This window comes from Camelus bactrianus, chromosome 23 (genome assembly GCF_048773025.1).
Source record: "Camelus bactrianus isolate YW-2024 breed Bactrian camel chromosome 23, ASM4877302v1, whole genome shotgun sequence".
Lineage (NCBI taxonomy): Eukaryota > Metazoa > Chordata > Mammalia > Artiodactyla > Camelidae > Camelus > Camelus bactrianus.
Window position 1 is genome coordinate 16,728,902 of NC_133561.1, and position 21,231 is coordinate 16,750,132.

At 43.3% G+C, this 21,231-nt stretch overlaps 1 long non-coding RNA gene across 2 annotated transcripts; it reads left to right on the top strand.

The window, feature by feature from the left end:
• Nucleotides 1–8,839: 8,839 nt before the first annotated feature.
• Nucleotides 8,840–16,932, top strand: LOC123614011 (uncharacterized). Of its 2 annotated transcripts, XR_006721478.2 has the most exons (4): nt 8,840–9,577; nt 11,860–11,987; nt 12,867–12,933; nt 14,295–16,932. It is a non-coding gene; the product is annotated as an uncharacterized LOC123614011 (long non-coding RNA). The 2 variants fall into 2 exon arrangements; XR_006721477.2 differs by lacking the exon at nt 11,860–11,987.
• Nucleotides 16,933–21,231: the final 4,299 nt, after the last annotated feature.

Below are 21,231 nucleotides of genomic sequence, written 5' to 3' on the forward strand. Positions count from 1 at the left end.
CTGTGCTTGTCTTCCCAAGTCTGTGCTCCCTTCCTTCCCTAGTAACAGAGTTTCAGTCCACACTGCCCCCCGTCCCCACCAGGGACTGTATTTCCCAGCCCCCCTGTGCTTCAGTGTGACTCCATGACCATGTTCTCACAGTGCACTGTGAGCACCAGTGATGTGTGTAATTCTCACATCACTCGCTTAAAAAGAAACTGCTTATCCAGGATTTTCTTTCACTCTTCCACTCTCCCACAAACAGAGCGCTCATGTGGTGGTGACCCTGCACCCCACGTGCAGACAAGGACAACTCTGGGGGAAGGCAGAGCAGCAGAGAGAAAAGGCCTGGGACCCAGGCCTGTGTGAAGCTCAGTTGTGGCCCCAGCTGGAACAGCCTGCCTCCAGACTATGAGAAGGGTCTGTAGTCAACTGCCTTGTAAGTGGTCTGCAACCCTAATCTGTAATAGAATTAGCAAATTCAAGAATTTCAGAGTTGAGGGAAGACTCTTACTCACTGAAACCAGTTCTAGGATCTGCTTCCTTGGGGGTAAAGAAACTGCTTTTGGATTTCTGACCCATTGAACTCACAGGGAGTTGGGGGCTGGAGTGGGAACACGTTTTACACAGAGACTGAGAAGGCTCGCTGCCGCGGAGAGAGCTCCCTCCCCTGCCGGGGTTTGCAGCGGACTACACGGGGTGTGGGAAGGGCAGGAGGAGGGCTCCAGGCTTGCTGGAAGCAACCAGCTTAGGTCCTCTAGCAAGTCTGAGATCTCTTCTGACTCTTCTGACTGGGATCTCCTCTTTGAGGACCCCGCCCCCACATCCTACTTCAACCACCTCTGCTTTTACAGAGAAGGAAACTGAGCCCAAGTGACTTGTCCAAGGTCACACAGTGATTCAGTGGCAAAGCTGGGACAAGAATGCAGATCTCTCTGAAGTATAAGCTACGTCCATGCACTGTGACAAAATGTTTGATCACATTTTCCAGTGGAGTCTATCAACTATAAAAATGAAAAGTCATACCTCTTGATCTTGGCCTCTGGTCTGCTCTCGTGCTGCTGGGCAGATGCCCACTTTCCTTCCAGAGCCTCCTTGCTAGAGCACTGCCCTTATCTGCAAGCCTACCTTCTCCAGCCTCCAGCACTCTCTCTGACTTCCCTCTCTTTACTTAGCAGAACCAGCTTTCTGTCTGATCCTACTCATTGGCTTCTTTTCTCTCTTTGCCTGGTGTCAGCACAGCATGGAAACAGAGAGTGGGCAGGAGGAACCCTTCAGATGTCAGCCCATAAGATGCCAAGACAAACAGGACAGATTGCTAGGAAGTACAATCTTATGACAGCCAGGAATAAGTGAGTGACAAGCTAAAGGCTCGATATCTGAAAAAGACCACCACCTCCACGCTAGACACTTGGAGCGGGGTTCTCAAAGTGAATGACTCCAGGGAAGGGACCAAATTCTCCAAAGAGGGCACACCCTCCACTGTTCATGCATTTTCCCTGTCAACACCTTTCTGGTTGAAAAGAAATAAGAAAGCTCTACTTGAGTTTCACTCTGGTGCTTTTTAAGATCAAGCAGGAATCCTGCATTCTTTCACTGCCCTCCATGTTTCATTCCCTTCTCCCCTTTCCTCTTTCTTTTTGAATCAGATCATTTAGCAGACAAGGGTCATAGCTAAAACTAAATCCTCATTTTCCAGCACTACCTATGATGTCATTTACTGTATTCTTAGGTCTCCAGAGTCAACACTCCAGACACACAGGCACGTAGGTACACACTTGCAAAATAAAACCTCAGTTCACAAGCAGCTTCCAGAAGCTTGTGGTGTTACTGTGGCCTGAGGATGGACTTTTCTAGGGGCTAGTCATCTAAATTGCTGCTGGGATTTCACATTGCCTCTCATCCAGGGGTCTTACCTGGATTTGTAGCCCAGCATTGGCTCTCATACCTCCCTAAGGAGATAAGTATTAGTAACCGCTTTTAACAGAAGGAAACTGAGGACCAACAAAGAGAGGAAGCAGACTGAGTGACTGGAGAAGTTTCTATCCAAGTTAGACATAAAATTTACTTGTGTAAAAACCAGGAAGGCATGTTTTGATCTGTTTCTCCTTTGGCAGATTTGGCAAAAGGTGATCAACATGCAAAAGGTTAAACATGTGGGGGAAATAAATTCAGTGGTGTCGGCTCAGGACAGAACATATTGGGAATGAATAATAGAAAAACAGTACTCTCACTAAACTTCATAACTCCAGCAAATTTGTGGATTTTGGTTAACCAAGGCTGGAATTCCAGAACTCAAGTTACCCAAGTGTGGCAAGCCAGGGGAATTTCTGTTGGTTGGATGGGAAATCTTCAATGTCAGCATTCGTGTTCAACTGTACTGAACAGTTTCACCCAATATGTAAGTAACTTTCTTTTCATTCTTATGTTGATAAGGAGCCCAGAGCCTGGATAGAACAGAAGAGGAAAAAGTTGTATCCACTCGGGACTAAATGCGGCCACGGATCATGAAGAATGCTGACTGTGTCCATTCCCAAATGGCTCCTTGTACCTGGCACTAAAAGATACTGGACACCTCAGGCTGCAAGGACTTCAAGGCAATGACCACATCGTGTGTTTGTCACTTGATCCATAAACTGCCACATGTCCCCAGCTGGCTGTGTTAAAATGCTCCACCTCTCTGTTGAGCTGGAAGTCTTTCAAGGACAGGGACTCCCTCATATTCCTCTGCAGCTCCTATGGGGCACTATGTTGATTTTTTATTAGTCAGGGTTCAGTCAGGAATGCAGAGACACTGTGAGTATCACAGGATGTATTAGGCAGTTGTGGGAGAAGCTGGGGAAGTAGGGATGTCTAATGGGGAACTGGAGGATTGGTGACTGATCAGCTCTCCTAAAGCACTGGTGTGAATGGACCAAAGTTTGCCAAGAATATGGGCAGCCAGGCACATCCAGTTGCTGGAGTGGGACTGTGAAAGCAGAGTTGGTAGAGAAGTCCATGGGGAACTATTGCCTTTGCATTTGATGGTGGGGCTGGGGTCACTGGGCCAACAGAAAGAATTGCTGGAGAGAATCGAATGGTGGTTGCCAGGGGCTGGGGGCAGACATTAGTCAAAAGGCACAAAGTTTCATTATACAAGATGACTAAGTCCTAGAAAGCTCCTGTATAGCATAGCGCCTACCAACATGATACTGGATTCTTAGACATTTACTAAGAAGGTAGATTTTAGATTAGTTTTTTTATCACACTAAATATCACACAAAATAATAATAAAGAAAGAAATAAAGCAGGTGGGAGGAAACTTTTGGAGGTGTTGAACATGTTTATGACATAGATTGTGGTCATGGCTTTATGGGTATAAACTCATCTCTACACTCATCAAGTTATATACATTAAATATGTACAGATTTTTACATGTCAATCATACCTCAATAAAGTGGTGAAAGAAGGAAAGAAAGAGATAAAAAAAGGAAAGATAAAGAAAGAAAAAGAAAGAGAGGAAGAAAGAAAGAAACAAAGGGAGAAAGAAAGACAGACGAAGACTTGTTGCACGTGGAATGGGAAAGGGCAGAGTCTCGCTGGAACCCACCAGCACTTTTGCATCTATCTGTCATCACATGAAACCACAGTGACCTTCAGAAAGTAGTGGCTGTTGCTTTATTACCACCTTCTAAATCTTGCCCCAGTTTCTCCCTGGGCCAACGCTAACAAGAGCCATACAGAGAAGGGGATTCTGGGAAACAATTCCACTTAAACCAAGTTGACACAATACAGTACAAAATCATCACAAATATAGGATAGTCTCTCTGAACTCATCTGGTTAGTTTCTAGCATCATTAGAAAAGTTCTGATCTAGAGTCAGAATATGAGTCTGGTTATGGTTCTACCCCTAAAAATGTATCCTAGCTAAATTGCTTAACTTCTCTGCAGGGCAAGTCCTCCGAAGGAGGAAGGAAACTATGACTTATCACTTCCTAAAACATCCATGTAGAGGTGAGAGAGTTAGCATGTTAGCAGCTGAGTTTTGATAACTCCCATCCGAAGGTTCTAAAAGATACTAGATTCCGCAACATTATTTCTCTCAGATTTTGACAGTGTGCGTTTAAAGCTTGTCTATTTAGAGCTGAGTCACCTGGCTAAAGCGTGAGTTTGAAAATCAGAAATCCCAGCTATTTTTTCTCTAACTATAAATCTTTGTGTGCTATGAAATTTGGAGCAAGTCATTAAACCATTTGCTATCAACATTTACTTATGTACAGAATAGGGATACTAACATTCCTACAACAGCAATTGCCCATTAGCTCAGTCCCTTAAAGAAACGAAGCCCTGGCAGAGCGAGTGTAAGCTTTACCAGGGCAGAAATCTACAAAATTTTCAAGGCTTGCTGTTATCTCCTTCTTGGAGTAATAGGTAAGATTATGCCAGAGTTTAAGTCAGCAAACCTGCCCCATTTCACCTTGAGCTGAAGCTGCAGGATTTACTTCCTTTAATGATGTAACATCAAACACAGAAAAACTGGTTCCAGTCTTATCATCTGCAGAGCGACCTGCCTTGTTGCATCCACTGGACGTGGTGACAGGGAGCTGAGGAAAGACAGAGATGGATCCAGGCCAGGTTGGAGACAGCAGACTCTAACCCAGGCAGATTCCCTCTCCCTGGACCAATTGCTTTCTATAGAGGAGCAGGGAGCCCTGCCAGCGACCTCCTCCTGAGACCACAGCTCTGAAGAAGATAAAACACAAACGTTACCTCTTGGATGTGGAGGCTTAACTTCATGGCAAACAGAGGGTTAAGAAAAGAATGCATGATAATATTTCCCCCCACATTTTTCATGAGAAAAGTGTCCCTTTCTAGGTCAGAGTACTTTAGTGCCTACCTTTAATAAAACTATCTGGGGCATTAACATTTCAGCTCTTTCTACCTGGCATCCACAAGTGTCAACCAGAATCAACTAACAAATGTAAACATGTGATTTTTTTCTTTTGGTTTTGTTTTATAATTTTTTAATTATTATTTTTATTGAAGTGTAGTTGATTTACAATGTTAATTTCAGGTATACAGCAAAGCGATTCCATTACACATTAAACATATGACATTTGAACGTCATGTCTTTTGCGTTCACAGATGACGAAGCTCAAGTTAGCATTTTTGGCTTGTATTGTTTGTTCTATGAGGGGGAGGTAATTAGGTTTCTTCACTGATTTCCGCTAGGAGGAGGTACTGGGGATTGAACCCCTGACCTCTTGGGTGCTGAGCATGCGCTCTACAACTTGAGCTATACCCTTCCCCCAGGGTAGCATTTTTCACCTTCAGCTTCCCACCCCTAACCAGCTCACTTATAAAGGTGAAGCCCGGCATTGCACCACCCACGTCTTCTCCCATGTCTCTGTCATCCGGGGCAATTTTAAGCAAGTTGGCTGATGGACAGTTAGTGAGGTCTGAATATTTATATCGAGTCAAGGATGAACACATTTTGGTACTTTAAAAGTGCAGCATAAAAATAGCAATGAGAATGATTCATGATAAAAATAACCATTCCTAAGTCCTTTATTTGTTTCCCCTTTTCTTAATTGGAAGACTTTTATGTGACTTATAGCATTTGGGTCCAGTGTCGTGTTTGCTATGTTTATATAGTAACCAAAAACGCTGAATAAATATTTATGTAGTTACCAAACTTTTAACAGGCCCCAAACTTGGAATAATCCAAAAGAAAGCAAAACACTCCATTTGGGGCAATTGTAAATCCCTCGTTGTTAACGTGACTTGGACATTGGAAGGGAAGAAGTGAGCCCGAATGGCTCCCATATGTTTGCTGAGAGCAGGCTTTGAGGGGTGGGGGTAGAGAGAGGACAGAAGAGGGGCTGCTGTGGACAGTCTGGTAACTGGCAGAGCATCGTTTTGCACTAGTCAGCTGTTGCCTGGCGGACACCTGCATGATAAATGAATAATGGGGGCCAGGAGGCTCTTCTTACACTAAAAAATTCAGGGCATATGGTTCTGGCCAGTTCTCTATCCCATCCTAACTTTTGGTTATTATGGAAGTGCATTTGTTCCCCAGGCCATAAAAAAGAGCATTATAGCTTTTAGAAGAGAATTGAGGCCAACAACTTAGAGATTCAGTCTTTAGGGACATGATATAAAGAACCTACATTTGAAACCTGGATGTAGGGTCATTGAGAAAAGTCCTCGGGCTCCATGGAGCAGGTCTGTGGAGAAAAAGGAGAATCATGGGTGGGGGTATTGCTCAGCTGGTAGAGTACATGCTGAGCGTGCTTAGGGTGCTTGGTTTGATTCCCAGTACCTCCATTTGAAAAAAAAAATGAGAAAACAAAGAATCTACAAAAGATGGTTCCTTTGAATCCATGGAGACCCAAATATGCACATTTTAAACTGGTAATCATTTGAGAAATTTTACAAGAGAGCGATAATTAGCAGAGGACTGTCCCAAGCATGTAGGCATTACAAGGAAGCAGTGGGCTGACGGTAATCTGGGGCCAGTGATCTATAAAATAGTAACAGTAACTGTGCTAACCTCACAAGTTGTTGTGAGAAGTAAATACAGCAACGTAGAAGCTGCTTAGTGCAACCACAGGCACAAAGTAAGGGGTAATCAATGTTTGCTATTAGTATTATTATTATGACCCGGCTTTTGAGACCCTGCCTCACTACCTGTACTTCAAGGAAAGAGTTCACACTAGACATATTTAGCTGGAACGACTGGAAAATTTAAGCAGAAAATCTTCGCAAAGGGCTTGGACTTGGAGGAAGGATGTTTTTGGTTCTGTTCCCCGAAAGCTCTGGCCCAGGGGTGTATACAGTCTCTCCCCAACTGGGAGAGAAACCCTACCCTCACTGTGGCTAAGTTAGCAGAAGGCAGGCCTCCTAGGAATGGAGGCTGTCCAGGGCTTTTGGTCCCTGAATAGTTCAAAGCATTTCTGGAAGCTTTGCTAGTGAGGCAAGGAATGCATGGAGAAACCTGAAATAGCCCTGCCAGGGCTGCTGGCCAACAGCTGCGACATGCCAGTTGCTGGGTCCTACATCACAGCACCCACCTCAGGCGTGGGGATCCCGGACAAGTGGTCATAAGAGCCTCACGTTTTTTTACCTGCCTGGAAGCCAGTGTGAGGTGAAAGGGAGACAGATTCTGATTCCCCAAGAGCGGTACCCTGTCAACATGGTCATCCCCTCTCCTGTTACCTCCCTCCCTGCTGTGGAATCTCAGACTTTGGAACTGTACGAGAAACATTCTTCTCACTTGTTTTCAAGACAGTTTTCTTTCACTTTGCAATTCAGGTAAATTTCCCATCAAAATAGAATAATTTTACACCTGGTGCTATCTGAATATAGCTTTGAACACTGAACATTATTTGAGCTGGAAAAATGATTCAAAGTGCCGCATACAAGCGTCTGCTCTATGCCTGCGAGCACTGTGGGTGCTTTGTTTGTACTATTTCACTTAATCTTAGAAGTTCTACCTCCAATACCAAGGTTACACAGCTGGCAAGTGGCAAAGGCAGAACCAGCTCATCTTTCTCCCTTGTAGAAGGTTACCTGGCTTTTCAAGGGGGCTTTTTCTTCTTTAAAAGGGTTTCTAAAATTTTCTGGCTATAAAAATAATGTATGTCCATAATGGAAAATTCAGAAAATATGAGATGCATAAAAAAGCAGTAATTCTACTACCCCGTACAACTGCTGTTAACCTTAAAATTTCTTTCTAATGTATTTTTCTGCTTTTCCAATTCTGTATTTCTGTATTTCCAATTTCTGTATTTCCCCTTTTCCAAAATTGGGATCTTGAAACTTTTTAGACTTTCCAAAGATTTTTAAATTTCCTTGAAATACAAGGAAGCCTGTTTTACCCAGTAAAGCAACCACGAACTTCTGAAATTCAAATATTGTTCAGAAAACTGACCACACAGTTTCCAAGAGGTGACTAAATTTGGCAAAATGTCTTTTTCCAGATAGAAGCTTCAAGTGCCTGGTCACTTGTTTTTCTGGCAGCAGGACCGCTCTTCAGTGGTCACCAGTGGCTACCAGTGTCATTAGAAGTTCTGAAACCTCTTTAGACATTAATCATGCTCCAGATGTTACCAACATTTAGTGACTGAAAATGAACATACATTAAAGTCTTCAGCAGCTGCCTCAAGGTCATAGGGATTTCAGCTTCAGTCTCCTAATTTGGGGTTTCAACCAGACCCCATCAATGGGATATCACCCTCGTTATAAGCCAAGGAGCCCTCATTGTGCACATATTTTAATATTTTATATTTTCAGTTGGCTGCCCAACAGTGTATGTGTTCCTTTAAAATATCTCTCCTTTGATAGACAGTCCTTCATGGGGTCCTTTTGCAGACATGAGAGATTATACTCTGTTTTGATTCTATCTTTGCCCCTGAGATACCAACTGGTAGCATTCTTCCTACTTTATCTGATCAAATAGAATTATTTTTAGTAGTGGCTGCTTTGCTTGAAAGACAGCTTATAATCTTAAAAAGCCCTCTACATTGTAGACATACGGGTTTCTTGACAGAGTGTGTCTAGAATTGCAGTGTCTTCTCTGCCCAGAAGACTACCTTTGAATTCACTCTTTCTGCTCCTGTATGTCTGTAAAGACAAATGAATTGCTTTGGTTCTGAAAATAGTAAGCATAGCATCCATCATCTGTGACAACCACTTCCTGAACTTTATCCCTGAATGTTCTACAAGCCATTCTTATTGGTTCTCAATGGAGCTCAATGGTGCCAAGGGAAGTGATCAACTGACAGCAATAGCAGGTGGCTGGCTGTACCCTCCCATGGCTTTTATGTGCTGCTTTACATAACCCCGTCCAGTATTTATACATATTCACTCAACAAATGGAATGCATGAGCCATTTCACTGGAGCCCCGTTGGATAAATATGGAAAAAATGTGGGAGCTATGTCATGAACCACAATGGTTTTGCGTTCTATGTAATTTGAAGACAAGATTCCTTTGCTGTGTGTCACTTACCTCCTATATTACCGCTGTCGCCCAGTATTTCGTAACCATCAATTCTTTGCCAGTGCCCACATGCAAAGATGGGTTTGTATTAAAAAATAAATGAGAACAGCACATTCTGATGTGGTGTAGTATATCAGCATTTTCCACCCGAAGCCTCATTGCCTGCCCTTCCCCTTTTAGGAAACAAAGGATACAAGGCAGAGCTACTTATCCCGTTACGGCTCCCAGTGAGAAGGGTGACGGGATGTCAGAAATAAAAGAAAACCCTTTTTCCTTTGAAATATCTAAATGCCCAAAGATGGGAACAGCCACAGCAGGGAGAAGACTGTGCTATGCAGTTTGATCTGATTCTGTGGACCAGTTGGAAAGCTCAATTATTTTCAACTGCAAGAATTAAAAAAAAAAAAAAAAAAAAAGACTTATACAGCGGCTTCAACACATAGAGATTTATTTTTCTCACATAAGGAGAAGACCGGAAGTGGGCAATCTCAGCCAAGTCATCCAGGGCTCAGGTTCTCCTTTCTGCTCCACCAGACTTATCATGTTGGATTTCTTCCTTGTGCCTGTCGCCTCATGGTGGCAAAGTGGCTGCAGCACCTCTGGGACTCATTTTTAAGGTAGGAAGAAGGGGACAGGGCCAGATGGTCTCCTTTTATCTGGAAAGCAAAAGGTTTCCCTGAATGCTCAGCAGATTTCTGCTGTCTTCTTAGTGGCCAGAACAGTATCACATGGCCATTCTCAATAGGCTTGAAAAATGAGTTTTAGCTGGGAATATGGCTGGCTTGAACAAAAGTGGGGTTCTATTAGTGCAGAAGAGGGAGGAATGGGTGCAGTTTAGTCACATACCTCACACAGCTGCTCTTGTTAAGAAACCACTTAGAGGATGGTGTGGCTGAGGGCAGGGCACAGAGTAGGACATACTGACCTCTTTGGAGATGTAAGTGACTGTCTACATGATGTGTTCTTTCAGGCATGGACATCACAATAACCCTCACTAAGTGAGAGCAGTCCCAAACTTTTTGTTCATATGTGAAATTTTCTGTGATGGATTATTCCCCATTGCAATTATAATGAAAACTTACTGTATTTAAATGAATGGGAAAGTAAGCTTGTTAATCTGACCATTTCACTCCCCAGCTTAAAACCCTTCCAGAGATTTCCATAGCTCTTAAGCTATAATGTAAAGCCCTTGGCATGACCTTTAGAGACCTGCAGGACATAGTCCTTATTTCAGCAGCCTCCTATCTGTCTCTCTGCCTCAGGGCCCTTGCATATGCCCTTTCTCCTGCCCAAAAGCCTTTTCCCCTCTCTGAGCTTCACACCCCCCTGCTTATTGTTCAGTTCTAAGATTGAAGATTCCCTAGAGAAGCATTCCCTAGCCTGTCAGGCTAGCTTGGGGCACCCTGATATGAACTCCAAGTATTCCAGTCCTCTTCTTGGCATTTATCTAGAAAACAAATTAATTTGCAATGAATTGTTCCAAATGTGCTTCCTCTGCTAGAATGTTAGCTTTGTGAAGGCCCTAATGTTCTTGTTTACTGCACCTGGTTTATTGCCTGCTGTGTAGTAAGCACTTAACAAATATTTATTGAATGAGTGAAATGAAATTCTGAAAGCATGAAACTGATTTTGCTGATAATACGCACTTGTGCTACTCGAAATATAGCTCTCGCTCGAACTGATGCTAATCTGCAAATTGTTCATTGTTAATCTGCAACAAGCATAGACATTGAAAGTCAACGTTCAGACACTTTTATAACAATTTAAAAAGTGTTGTCCCTCAATGGTTTGGAAATTTAAAAAAAAAATTATAAAATGAAGCTAGTCCTTCAACACAGAGGGTTTGAGAAGCACTGCTCTGGGTTAGACAGTACAAACTCTCATTGCACTAGGAAAATGCAAGCATTTCTAAAGCTGCAGGAGCTGCAGGGCCACTGCTAGCCGCTGCCAGAAGCTAGCGAATCAGCATGAACCGCCAGCAAGAGGGAGGCCATCCAGCCCCTCCTCCACCTCCTGAGTGGAGTCCTGTCTCCCTAACGTCACAGCTGGTTATTTAACTTGGATATGTTCTTTCATCATTTGTGATGATAACAGAACCTACTTCATCGTGCTGCTGTGAAAGATTAAGCAGGGCAGTCATATGCCAAGCGTTCTGAGACACTTATATGAGTAGCTGATTATTATTATTACCTGTAACACATGAGAGAGCTATTTTACACAAAGTAAGAGGGGCTGTTTTAAAAAACAAAACCTGGTCTTGATCAAAATAACATTTGAGATACAAAAGCATACTGAACAGAGATTGATATCAAACACTGAGAACAAACAGGCCGCTGGGAGGCTGTGAGGTTGTGTGTGCCTGAGGCAGGCGGAGACCGGGCTCTGACCTCATATCAAGGAAAATATTTGCGTAGCAGAGCTGGCGTATTCGTGCACGGTTCCTATATAGGAAAATCTGCAAACCTAACAGTCAGAGAGGGAGAGATGAGTATATGTTTATGACTCTAATACTCTTCTCCAACTCAGGGTAGATGAATTCTGCCTATTATGAGGGTTGTATCCTCTCAGTTGAAGACTTCAGTGTAAAATGCAAGTACAACTTATAGGTTACATTTTAAGCTTTTGTCAGTCATTTACACTTTAGTGTGAAGAAAAAAGTCTGAATAGAGCTGAGGTGGGAGCCCTCTGCTGTATCTTAATCTAACCTGGCACTTGCTCCCTAATCCTTCTCCCACCCCCCAAATCTTGCCCGTTACACACAGTGTAGCCTCACTCATACCTTAAGCTTGAACACCATCCAGCCTCGCTGTTCTCCCACCTTCCTGACGGGAAGTATAAGTTGTGCCCCCAAATTTAGCACTTATTTGTATTCTGCCATCACTCTTCCCTCTTATTTCAGGGTGTTTTCTTAATCACATCACCTAAGTTCCAGGACCACATCTTACACTTTGGGTCACCCCTCCTGCCCCAGCGCAGGGCTGCACACAGACTAGGTCCTCAGTAAACTCTTGTTGGATCATGAGGAAGGTAAGGCAGAAAACTCAGGACATCTGTGTCAAGAAAGGTTAGAGGTAAGCCTTGGATTTGGGGCTGGAGAAGGTCACTGTCACCTTAAAGAGGGCATCTCCATTGGGGAACTGAAGTGGGGTGCCGAGAAGAAGGAGCAAGAGGGTGGTGAAAACAATGGAGGCAAGAAGTGTAACAGAAAAGTTTTTTTCCTATGCCTGTTTTGCTTCTTCCCTCTTTATTTGTTTCTTTTTATTGAGATGTAATTGGTATACGGCATTGTATAAGTTTAAGGTGTACAGCATAATGATTAGACACCCATATATTGTGAAATGATTACCACAATAAGTTTAGTTAAATGCACCACCTCATACAGACACACAAAAAGGTGATTTTTCCCTTGTGATGAGAAGTTTCAGGACTTACTCTCTTCGCAACATTCAAACATACCACACACAGTATTAACTATAGTCATCATGTTGCACATTATATCCCTATTACTTATTTATCCTCTAACTGGAAGTTTCCTTTTGACCACCTTCCTCCAGTTCCCCCACCCCCACCTCTGCCTCTGGTAACCACAAATATGATCTCTTTTTATATAAGTTTGGTGGGTTTTTTAAAAAATTCTCTATATAAGAGAAATCATACAGTATTTGTCTTTGACTCCTTTCACTTAGCATAATGCCCTCAGGATCCATTCATGTTGTTGCTAATGTCAATTTTTCATTCTGTTTTATGGCTGAATAAGATTCCATCATATATATACACCACAGCTTCTTTATCCATTCATCCATTGATGGACACTTCCGTTGTTTCCATATCTTGGCTATTGTAAGTAATGCTGCAGAACACGGGGGTGCAGATATCCTTTTGAGTTAATGTTTTTGTATTCTTCAGATAAATACCCAGAAGTTGGATTGCTGGATCATCTGGTAATTCTCAAGTTTCTAGCTGCTGCCAGTGGGTAAGAGGATGGGGCTGGTCGCTGAAAGATGGAAACAGGAGGAAAAGTTGGTTTATGGGGAAAGATGATAAGCTTATTTTTGAACACGTGGACTTTGAGAAGCCTGTGGGGAATGTAAGTGGAGAAGATAATACATAATGTATGCATCTGGAGCCCAGATGAGCGATCTGGGCTGGAGGCAGGAAATAATGGTCTTTAGCACTGGATGATAACGAAGCCACAGAGTCATTGGGATGAACCGAGGGAGAAGGGGGAATAAAAAGAGAACCTGACTGAGGCTAGAAAGGAGAAGAATACAGCTTCTTAGGGGAGGGCAGGGGCCTAAGAACCCACAGAGGAAGAGGAACGCACACAGGAGACTGAGAAGGGGGAAAAGTTGGACGTAAAGATGAAGGAGTGTGCCATTGTGGAAGCCAGGAGAAGAAAAGGCGCTTCAAGGAAGGGACAGCCAACGACGTCAGAAGCTGAAGAGACAGACGTCAAGGAAGAAAAGACTCAAGATTGCCTGCTGGGTCTCACAGCCACAGGAAGATTCTAGTGATCTTGGCGAGACTGGCTAGGAGGAGTGGTGGGCGGGTACAGAAAGGGGGAGGAAGGAAAGACAGTGAGAGGGGACCACTGTCTAAAGAAGGTTAAGTAGAGGAGAAAATAGAATGACAGAGGGAGGGGCAGGTGGGGTCCTGGAAAGGTTTCCGTTTCGTTGTCATTTTAAAAAACCAGAGTAAATTGAATTTCTTTCAATGCTGATAGGGAGGTGCCTGCACCAGAAAGGTTGAAGAAATAGGGAGAGTGAATAACTGACAGGAATGGAGCTCCGGAGGAGGCCGGAAGGGAGAGAATTCAGAACACAGAGGAAGGCCTCGGACGGAATAATAACAGTAATGCTCACGATTACAGGAAGTTTCTTGTGTTAGGCCTTCTGCTGAGCCTTTAAGTCCATTTAATGTCCACAAGAATCTAACGAAATAGGTACTATTATTACCCCCATCTCTAAGTAGGGGCCGGGTTTTAACAGAGGCCCACACAATTGCCTCAACTAGGGTCACAGAGCTAGTCAGTGGCGGAGCTGGGACTCCGTCAGTCTCATCAGGAGTTGAAGAGGAGAACGTGGACTCAGGTGCAGGTAACTTGGCAGACCTGGTGATAGGAAACTGCGGGCACTGTCTTCTATCTCTGTGAATTAGGGGTGGCAGGGAGGGCAGTGGAACAGCCAGAGAGGAGGGAGAAGGTGCTGGCTGCTGTGACAGACGAACAGCTGGCAGGGCCACGGCTCCTGGCAGCAAGGGAGCAGAAGCAGAGGCAGTGGCCACACAGCACTGGGGACTGGTTCTGACTTGTCTCTCTTTCTTTTCACCTTTCAGACCCAAGGGAGGACCTACTTGGAGGAGTACGAGCTGGAGTGCCAATGCAGTTCCAGAAAGGGGCAGGAATCTCTGGTTACCTGCCAATGCTAATACATGTCAGAACAATAGTCTGGCTGGATCCTGGAAAATTGTGGTGCAACGCCCATGTCATTATCATCCTTATAATTTTCCACTGGCTTTTGGAGCAACTTTGTAATTTGGATTGAATTTCATTTTTGATGTACCAAATCTCAGTAGCATAACAGTAATTTTTAGTTCTCAAGTTTTTCATTCATTTCATCATTCATTTGTTCATTCTACAAATATTTATTGAGAGCCAGGCAGCGGTGGCCAATACCTCCATCTTCCCTGTCCTCCAAAGCCAGGGGAACAGATCTATTTTAACGAGACTAGAGTGTACGTCCCACAAAGTCAGACTTTGATTGTTTTCTTCACTGCTGTATTCCTAGTGCCTGCAGCAGTGCCTGGCAGGTAATAGATGCTCAATAAACATGTGTTGGATGCAGAAGCATATTTCACTGTGAAGCCAAAGGAGTTTAAGCTTAAGCCCCTCACTTGCACTGTCCCCTTCCATGGCCCTCTGGGGGGTCCTGTTATGTGCTTTCATGCTTTTACATTTTTATGAACATTTCAAAAGTAAGACATTTTAACTAGTTAAGACCTCTGTCTCTACTCTAATTTGCCTCCATCACCTCCCCTCCTGTCAGGTGAAAATGGAGTGGCCATGGGCATTTGGGGATCCAGCGAAGGAGAAGTTGTGTTGGGAACACATTTAGGATGGGATGTGGGGGACATCCGCATAGTTATGTGCTATGCTGTCATTTAAGTCTATAGTTACTACTAGCTGTCCCAGTATAGGAATAACTTCCAGAAATACTCCTACCACCCACTTTGAAGACTTGCCTGGCATGTCACAAAGGAGCAGGGTCAGATGTGGTGTCACAAAAATAAGCATGTCCCAGGCTCCTGGCACTGCAAGTTTGTGGGTGGCAGAGAAGGAAGAGCTTTCTTAAAGAAGGCCTCCAAAATTGCTTGAGTTTCAGGCCCTTCAAAATGCGAATCTGCCCTTGGCTGGATAAATGGGTGAATCTAAGTCCTCTTGTGTTGAGAAATAATCAGCTCCTACTTTACTTTCTTCTAGCACTTACAGACCATAGAGTCTAGTTCAAAGCTGAGCTTTGGTTCTAGGGAATACACCAAACCATTCTAGTAAATGGCTCATCGTCTAAATGATGCTTGTGTGAGACAGCTTTCTGAAGGGCAGCCAGCTTCCAATCATGTCTTCAGAGCTGATATATCTATCAAATTCTAATTCCCTGTATATAATAGCCAAATAAATATTGTCACTGCCAAGTTCTTTTTACCAAATGCTTTACAAGCACAATCATCACACCTTAGGTAATGGCTATATTCGTAGATCTCTGGTGGTTTTCGTTCACTCATTCATTCATTCATTCATTCAATAAATGTATTGAGTCTTTACTATGAGTCAGGCATTGTGGGCAAAACATTAAACAAGACACAGTCCTTCTCCAAAGAGCTTGTAGTCTAGTGGGGGAGTGAGACATTTAAACAGGCAATGACAATCCATGATTTGCACTAAGTCGGGGGTGGTGATGAGCACAGCATTTTCGAAGCACTTGGGTGGAGCACCTAACTCCGGAGGCGAGTCAGGGAAAGCTCCTTGGGAAAGCTGAGTCAACTGCTTGGCAGGGGTATGGAAGCCCTGGGTGGGAGGGTGAACTAGATCAAAGGTTTCCACATCAGGCTGATCATCACCATCACCTGGGGGAGCCTGAAGACTAACAGGCCCACCCCAGACCTAGTGACTCAGAATTTCAGCGGGGTGAACCTCCGGAATCTGTCTCTTTAAAAGAATCATCCCAGATGGTGTTTTTGATCCACCAGATCTGGTGAAGTGGATGACCTTTGTGATATTTGGGGGGATAAAAAGGCCTGCAGGAACCAGGAACCGCCTCCCACGGAGGAAGGGCCCTGAGAAGGAGCGGCTGAGGGTGGAGACAGGCAGAGGGGGCCTTCCAGGGCAGGAAACAAAAGCCTCCTAGATGGGCTGTTTGAAGGGAACTCAGGCCCTTTTAAGAAAGTCACTTAGCGTGGCTGGTAGCCTGCACGGCTGCTGGTTAACGCAGGCTCTGAAGGCCATTTGGCAACCTGATCGAGGGCGCAGAGCCAGGTGTGTCGTGCAGTGAACAGGTGTGTGAGAGCCTGCACTATGAGCAGGAAGGAGAAGGCTCAGGCTGCCCTGTGACCCTGTGGGGACTTCCTGTCCCCCTGAAGTTTTGCCCGAGTCCCACCTTCAATTCTCTAATTCAAGAGGTGGCTCCTGCGTCATTCGCCTTTTTTATTAAAAAAAAAAAAAAAGAAAAGCTTTATTCAGATGTAATTCATATACCATAAAATCCATCCTTTTAAAGTGTACAATTTAGTGGTTTTTAGTATAGTCACAGAATTGTGCAACCATCACCACTACCTAATTTTAGAACATTTTCATTACTCCAAAAAGAAATTGAACTGTACACTAGAAACTAACACAATATTGTAAATCAACTATACTTCAATATAGTAAAGAAAAAAAATATAGTAAAGAAAAAGACAGAAAAAAAGAAAACTTGAACCCATTAAGAGTCACTTCTCATTCTTCCTATCCCTAGCCTTCCCCACTCCTCCATCCCCTGGCCACCACCAATCTGCTTTCTCTCTATAATTTTGTCTATTCTGTATATTTCATATAAATAGAGTCAGACCATATGTGGCCTTTGTGTCTCGCTTCTTTCATAGCATGTCTTCAAGTTTCCTCTATGTTTTAGTGTGTGTTGGTACTTCCTCTTGATGGCTCAATAATATTCCACTGTATGGATTTTGTTTATCCATTCACCAGTTGATGGACATTTGGGTTGTTTCTACCTTTTGAATATTAGGAATAATGTTGCTATGAACATTTGTGTATCAGTTTTTCTGTACACATAGGTTTCAATTCTCTTGGGTATCTATGTAGGAGTAGAATTTATGGCTCATATAGTAACTCTATGTTCAACTTTTTGAGGAACTGCCACATTGTTTTCCAAAGCAGTTGCCCCATTTTACATTCCCACCAGCAGGGTAGCAGAGTTCTGATTTCTGCACATCCTCCCCAACACTTGATTTTGTTCCTTGTTTTCACTATAGCTTCATCCAATGGTGAAGGGGTACCTCACTGTGGTTTCAATTTGCATCTCCCTTATCACTAATGATGTTGGGCACATTTTCATGTGCTTATCAGCCATGTGTATATTTTCTCTGGAGAAATGTCTAGTCAAATCCTATGCCCATTTTTAAATTGGCTTGTCTTTTATTGTCAATTTGTAAGTGTTCCTTGTATATTCTAGATATCTGTCCCTTGTCAGATATATGATTTGTAATTATTTTTGCTCATCCTGTGGGCCATCTTTTCTCTTTCTTCATAGCATCCTTTGAAACACAAAAGTTTTTAATTTTGATGAAGCCCAATCTACCTTTTTTTTTTTTTTTTTGGTCACTTGTGCTTGTGGTGTCACACTTAAGAAACCATTGCCTAATCTGAGGTCATAAAGATTTAGTCCTATGTCTTCTTCTAAGAGTTTTATAGTTTAGCACTTATATTTAGATATAATCCACTTTGAATTAATCTTTATATGGTGTGATATGGTTATATGGTATGATTTTTATATGGTGTGATATAAGATCAACTTCTTTCTTTTGCATGAGGATATCTAGTTGCCTGTATACCATTTGTTGGAAAGACTTTTTTTTTCCCCTGTTGAGTTCTTGGCACCCTTCCTGAAAATCAATTAACCATATGTCAGGGTATATTTCTGGACTCTCAATTCTATTCTATTTGGTCTACATCTCTGTCCTTATGCCAGAACCACACTGTCTTAACCTTTGTAGAAAAGTTTGGAAATCGGGAAGTATGAATCCTCTTTGTTCTTTTTCAAGATTGTTTTAGCTACATTTGGTCTCTTGGATTTCCATAAGAATTTTAGGATCGGCTTGTCAATTTTTGCAAAAAAGACATCTGGGATTTTGATAGGGATAGCATTAAAGTCGTTTATTTTTGAAGTAGTTCCATGAGGTCACTAACAGGTCAGAGAGGGGCACAGTTATTTGTTATCTACTTGACAGATAGGAAAATTAAGACCAGAACAGAGCATTTTTTAAACAACTCAGTCTGACAATGCTGCTTTCAACAGTAGAACAGACACCTCCTACCTGCCATAATACCAATATCCTTCTCTGTTAATTTTCAAACAAATATTTACTGAGTGCTTGCCCTGTGCCAGGCACAATTCTAGGTACTCAAAAAGCTACAGGTCAAGCTTAAGAAAGGACCATTTGAAACTTGCTGTCAAATCAGTTGTTCTTTTTGATACACGGAGATGACACTGATTAGAGATTTTCGTGCTCTTTATTTTGCAAAAATATCCCAGCTAAATTTTCTTTTCTTTACATTTTTTATTGACTTATAATCATTTTACAACATTGTGTCAAATTCCAGTGTAGAGCACAATTTGTCAATTATACATGAACATATATATATATTCATTGTTACATTCCTTTCTCTGTGAGCTACCATTAAATTTTCTTTTAATTTAATAATTTACCATTTTTTCCTGATTGCAAAATTAAATGTGCACATCATAGAAAGTTTGGGAAATACAAAAATTCCAAAGAACAAAATAAAAATGATCCCTAATCACACCAGTCAGAGACAATCACTATCCCTATGTTGGTCTAAGACTCTAAACTCTGTAATAATAGGTAACATGGTGGTTACTGTGTGTCCAGCATGTTTAAATACTTCGCATTCATCAACTCAATATGAATATGGTCATTCGGTCCTAATCTAGGTGCTCAGGATGCAGAAATAGACTATGGAGTAGAAGTGACATAGGTTGCCTCCCTGGTAAGTAAATAGGAGAGTCAAGTCTATTTATCTGTTTATCATGATTATAGTAGATGTTCTGTTGCTGTCCAGATACCCTTTCTGGACTGAAGACTTTTTCCCTCAGCTGCTGGGAATGTTGACAGCCTTCAGCTGTCAGTCTTTTTGGAAATTGCCTTGGATGAAGCAAGTCACCTTATCCAAGATCACTCTGGCTTCTGGGGCAGCCCATACTCAATGATGGGTAATGTGGGGATTCAAAGGCCCGCCCCCTGCCCCAACTTGACACTACTCCCAAAGGTCAAACCCGCTTTAGATCTTCACATAGGCCTGGCTGAGGCCTCACTGAGACTGCATTGTGGTCCAACCAACTTCTCCCTATATACAGTCCCGCCCCCGTCACTTCCCTTCCACAGGTGTTGATGTCAGGAGCACTTCCTAACACATGTCTTCTGTGCTGCTACCTGCCTCAGTGTCTGCTTCCCTGGGAACTCAACCTATGACTACTGGTAACCGCAGTGATTGTAGAAAGAAGGTGTGCAGATGCGATTTTGGACTTAGATCACCCACCATCCAGCTAACAATAAGGACCCTATGGATGTCAGAAGGTGGTGTACAGATAGGCCCTAGCACAGGGTAGCAGTGAATTTGATAAAACTTTCACTGATGATAAACTGGAGAGAGCATTCTGGTGGAAGGGAATGCACTAGTGGGTGTGATCAATCAGGCGTTTGAGAAATATGGGAGAAATAATATGCATAAGGACAGTAGAATGAGAATAATCAACACTTTGAAATATTGCGAAGGATTAATCAGCAATTTAAAACCTAGTATGAAAGCCAGAGGACCTCCTTGGGAGCATGCAAGGAGATGCTCACCTGCGCCTGGAGGACAGCAACTATGGTCAAACTCACAACCTAGACAGGACAGAGCCCTGCCTGGGAAAGAATGGAACCTCAACATATGGAATGTGAATATCTGAGTTGATGTACTCCCAAACCTTGAATTTCCAGATTACTTGAACCCTCCGAGCCTGCAGCAATGGCCCGCCTCTCCCTGTGAAGGGCCAGTGCTGCCTTCTTTATGATGATGCAGAGGACTCTCCCCTGCAGGACAGCACACGCCTCCCGTAGAATCTGCCACCATCTGCCCACCTGAGCACGAGGCCAGTACCTAAGGGAAAGTCACAGCATAACCTGGACATTGACAAGCTGGGCCTGATAAGGAAAGAAAGGGCTCCTACCCCAGAGTTGCTGCGGAACCTACCGACGTACCAGGAGCTGCATGAGCGTATGCAGGGGATGACATTCTGAAGGCGTGGGATCAACAGCGGTAACTCGTAAAGCTGGAGAAGAGAGAGATGATCAATCTGAGCGCAGTCTTTCAGGACACAGGATTTAATGCCCAGGCAAGATCCCAGGCTGAGAGTGTGAACATGCTGTGGGATGGTTTTTAGAAGCATGAAAGAAATGATGGCCCACACTCAGTGAGGGAGAACACCACAATGGCCATGGTGGGTGTTGGAAGAAGGGAATAAAAGGCTCAGAGAAATGGGCATGCTAGAACTGATACCCTACGTGCTGCAGAAAAGCCTGCCAGGGGACTATGTCCCATAGGAAGGCCTGGAGGATACCTCAAAGTCTAAGAAGTATACTGGTGAGTGTGAGAGGGGCACCAGTGTCTCTAAGAGGCCAGGGCTCATGATAGGAGATGCCGTGACAGAACCAGGCTCACTAATGATAATGGGGTTGATAGGGCCTTGAAACAACAGGGACCAGATGTGATAGTTAACCCTCAGGAGTCAGGTGGATGCAATTATCATAATGAACACAAGGTTCGAGTAGCAGCCAGGGGACCCTGACCCTCAGAGAGCTGTGGAGATGTTTAAAAGAACATAGCCAAAGTAATTGGGCAAAAGTGTTCTGCTCATTCTGATGATCAGTAATCCAAGGACAGCGGGCCCAATAAAAAGCCATGATCCCTTGTTCAATTTCCAGAAAGGGACTGGTTTTC